The sequence below is a fragment of the Alligator sinensis genome, unplaced genomic scaffold, assembly GCF_000455745.1.
Source record: "Alligator sinensis unplaced genomic scaffold, ASM45574v1 scaffold111_1, whole genome shotgun sequence".
Taxonomy (NCBI): domain Eukaryota; kingdom Metazoa; phylum Chordata; order Crocodylia; family Alligatoridae; genus Alligator; species Alligator sinensis.
Window position 1 is genome coordinate 1,056,049 of NW_005841875.1, and position 4,149 is coordinate 1,060,197.

The 4,149-nt window shown below is 45.3% G+C and overlaps 1 long non-coding RNA gene across 1 annotated transcript; it reads left to right on the forward strand.

Annotated features, from left to right (window-relative positions):
* Positions 1-544: 544 nt before the first annotated feature.
* LOC102376757 lies at positions 545-3,865 on the forward strand. Its single transcript, XR_323066.1, has 2 exons — positions 545-889; positions 2,748-3,865. It is a non-coding gene; the product is annotated as an uncharacterized LOC102376757 (long non-coding RNA).
* Positions 3,866-4,149: the final 284 nt, after the last annotated feature.

Genomic DNA, 4,149 nt, shown 5'->3' on the forward strand with positions numbered 1-4,149 from the left:
TATAATCTTGCCATGTCAGGAACTCACAGGGCTGTTTGTAATTTGATCTGCAGAGGAATATCTGGTTGAGGGAAAATAAGCAAGGCCATCATTTACTATATTTCAATTGCCAATCCTTTAAAATATGTAGCAAGGTGGAAAATAGACGGGTATCCTGAAGCCCTAGGATTTGGCTCTCTCAATCCTGAAGGCAATCACCCAACATCTATTACAGATGTTAGCAAGACATACCACTTTCTCTCCAGTTTTGTTTTTTAATAAAGAAACAGAGCTGCATAAAAAAAAGTTTGATGCCAGGAGTTGGCAACGATGGCTCATATTTGTTATGTAAGAGACAGACCATAAAACCAAAAGAGAAATCTAAAGGAAGACCTTCCAGTTATGCATGCACATGGCTATATAGCTTTCTGCAGGATCTAGGGATCAGGTCCACAGCTGGAGCAAGTTGGTAAAGCAAATCAATGCAGCCATTTACATCAGCTGAGGTTCTGGCCTTGCTCTATATTTTCCTGCCTGCCTCTAAGCTGATGCCAGAGGTTGTTAGATCACTTTTGTGGGGGCTCTGAAAGGTGTCCTTTGCTAACTCTGAACTCCTAGTTTTTCCTTAACCCTTCTGAAACAATGTCTCATGATAGCAACCAGCTTTCCAGGTCTGACTTCAGGAGCATAGCCTGCCTTTGCTATTCCAGTGCCTAATATTACTCACCTGGCCCTGCAGCCTTGGGACTTTAACAGTGTGGCAGCTTGAATTCACTCAGACACCATAAAGAAGTGCCTTGGGTATCTCTAACTGCCCTGACTTGTAGAAATGGGTGCTTTCTCAGCAAAAATGCACAGGAAAAGGATGTGGATCACCTACTATAAGCTTGACTCTTCCTGCAACTGTCATGTAAGATTTCAAAATGACAATTCTTTGCGTGTGCATGCTCCTCTCCCCCTGCCCCCCGCACCTATCCCCCTTGTGCTCAGCTAAACCTGTCCCATGAAGTGGTCACTTGTATCTGCCACCCTCTTCTGTCCCTGTAGCTCTCCCTTATGCCTCTTTAAAGTTTCTCTGTTACCTGCATTCCTTCACTAAAACCTGAACAAAACTGCATTTCTTCGGCCCTTATATCAAGCTTCCCCTACCACTTCATTACTAATCTCCTGCATTTCTTGGTGCTATTTTGAATACCCTGGGGAGTGAAAGACAGCTACTAGGGCTGTGCGAAGCTTCGGGTGGTGATTCAATTTGGCCTGATTGGGTGGCCAAATCTCCGAATCGAATAGGGGGACCAATTTAAAGGTCCAAATCAATTCAAAGGTCTCTGAATCTTTGGAAAAGATTCAGAGAGCTTTGATTTTGGGCCGTCCTCAGTGGCTGCAGCAGGGAGCTGCAGCCAACTCCAAGCTGGTAAGTACTAGGGGCAGGGGAGGGGACCATGGTGGGGACCCCTGCCAGCCCCCCTGCTCCTCTGGCCGCTGCCCCCTCCACTGCCCCACACTGCATGAGCCCCCAGCCCCCCCACAGGTGCCCCACCCAGACCAGCTCCAGCCCTTTAAGAAAAAAAAAAATCTCTGAATCAGATTCAGCCGAATCAAATCGGGACAGTGATTCACATCACCAAATTGAATCGCTGTCCCCCGAATCGGCCAAATCCAAAGTGAATACTAGCCACTTTGCACAGGCCTAATGGCTACCACTAAACTAATTTCACCAGTGCTCACCCTTAAGTTTCCTAATGCATCCTCCATACCCAGCCTTATCTTTCACTTTCTTCCTCTTCGATTACACTTTGAGCAGGTATCTTCTGTCTCGGGGACATCAGGAGCTTCAATGCATGGGCATGCTGACTGAGCTATCTTTCCCCCAGCTAATTGTGAGGTTCCTCAGTGGGTATTTCCTTATGGTAACAGACTTACTCCTTTATGCCTCTAGATCAGCTGACTAGGCTTTCTGGTGGTGGCTGAAATCGGTAGGTCAAAAAACCCAGAAACTCCATGCTGGGCAGAAGTGGAGGTTGGATGATCACACTAATGTTTTCTGGTCTGAAAAAAACCTGTGAGCAGGAGGGTTTTGAAGCTGTTGCCTGCATTTGTAAAGGAAGCATCTCTGACTCGAAGCTCTCTTTCTGCTCAGAGAGAGAATATGAAATGCTGCCTTTCCTGGGGCCCTCCAGCTCACTCGGGTACTCGGGCAGATGCTCGGGGCTAGACGCTCTATAGAGCCAAACCAGGATTTCTGATGGTGAAGTTGGGTGAGAGAGGGCTTTTGATCCCAATTAGAGCTAGGTCTGATTTGAAGTCCCTGCTATAAAGATGTGTCCTCCTGAGGTCTGCTGTTGCTAGATGGAGAAAGAGAGGAAGAAAAAGTTCAGTCAACCATGGCCACTAATTCTATACAAGGGAAAATATTATGCTGGGTAACATCTGGATCGAGGATGATATCCTCGAAAGAAAATATGTTCACTAGATCATTAAAGATGCCAGTTATTCTACCATACATCACTGCACACTCGTGCAGTTGGCATGGAGATAAAATGCAGTGGAAATTAAATATTTATGACAGAAAAGAAACTGCTAGTAATTTAGAAGGCTATTGAGTTATAATCAAAATTAATATTTGGAAATGACCCCTCTCCCCCCTCCCCGCCCACTCTAGGCAGGAAAACAACTGGGGTTAGGTGACCCCATAGGACTAGATAAGAAGCAGTTTTCCTCTCCTGCAAAACTTTGAGCTTTCAAATTTTTTTTCCATTTCATTTTAGGATGAAAACCCTGCTGGACAGCAGTGAACTGTTAGTTTTTAATTGTCCCAGCAAATATTTGTGCCTCTGACCAGTTGCATGAACGAGTCGGATGTCTCTGTGGGAATCTAAAATATAAAGACAACACACTCCTACAAGTGTTTGATCCTGAAGACTCTGAGTATGGCACTTGATTTTGCTTTAAAAGAGAAAGCTACCTCAATTGTAGGCCTGAGGCTGCTGCTGTTCCACTTGTGGGTGGCAAACCCTGTGAATAAATGGATGGGAGGACTCTGATACCTGCTTTTCTGACCCCCTTCTCCCAGGCTGCCAGACCCCTCCTGGTTGGAGTTCCAGGAGCCTGGGACTCCAAATCCCAGCTCTGCAGTACCTGGGGAGGGAGCGGAGAAGGAAAAGCTATGGCTAAATAGGTGACTAACTCCTGTACTCAGTGGGGTCCTCTTGAACCTTGGGTGACTTGGTTGCCAGAAAGCCTTGTAGATATTATTGCAACCAGAAGGCAATGTTGGCCCTCTACTTTGGGGGTGAAAAGGATGCAAGACGGCTCTCAAGGGAACCATCTTTCCATGAGGGAAGAAGACCGTATCTATCACCTGGCCAACGAACGCTAAGGGGCCCAAAGTTGGGCACTGTCCACTCTGCAGATCTTCAAACCGTGTGGGCTTATCAGAAAGTCCTGTTTCCCCCTCCTGAGGGTATTTCTCTCAGAAGAAACAATCCAACCTTTTCATCTTTAGTAAGAAGGAGATCTCTTACACTGGTTCACTGTATTGTCCCCTAGGGAGGCCACCCCATACCACAGTTCACATCCTTTTGCTTTCTTTTAGGGTCTCTTAAAAGCTGACCTGCCTTACTGAAACAACTGATAAAAACGCCAGGCCAGATAATATCTGTTGTCTCCTCTCCCCCCTTCCCCAGCAACTTGGCTACTTGAGATGTTCAAACAGTGAATAATTGATACTTGATTCCAAACACTGAACCTGATACTTGACCTGGAGGGATGTTAATTATCACCCAAGAAAGCAAATACAGCCTACAAAATCCAAATACTTTTCTGTTCCTGATTTATGCTTGCCTTTTAAATGGTACAAAGGACTCGTTCCAAAAGCACTTTGGCAATATCTGATGGACTTGTAAGTTCCTCAGAGACTTGGCTTTTTAAGAAAATTAACTCCAGGTATCAAGAAAGCACACAGCAGTGGAGAGAGGAGGAAAGATTCAAGTTAACAAGGTTTATTCATCCTCTGAATAGTATGAGCTCATCCACTAGACTTTCCTCATTCAGATACAACGCATTAGTCCTGGAGCCTTAGAATTTTACATCTGCTGCCAGGGAGTTCCTGTTCTGCAGGGAGAATTAAATTGATATAATTAAGTGCATAGAAAAGAGATGCTTCTTTGC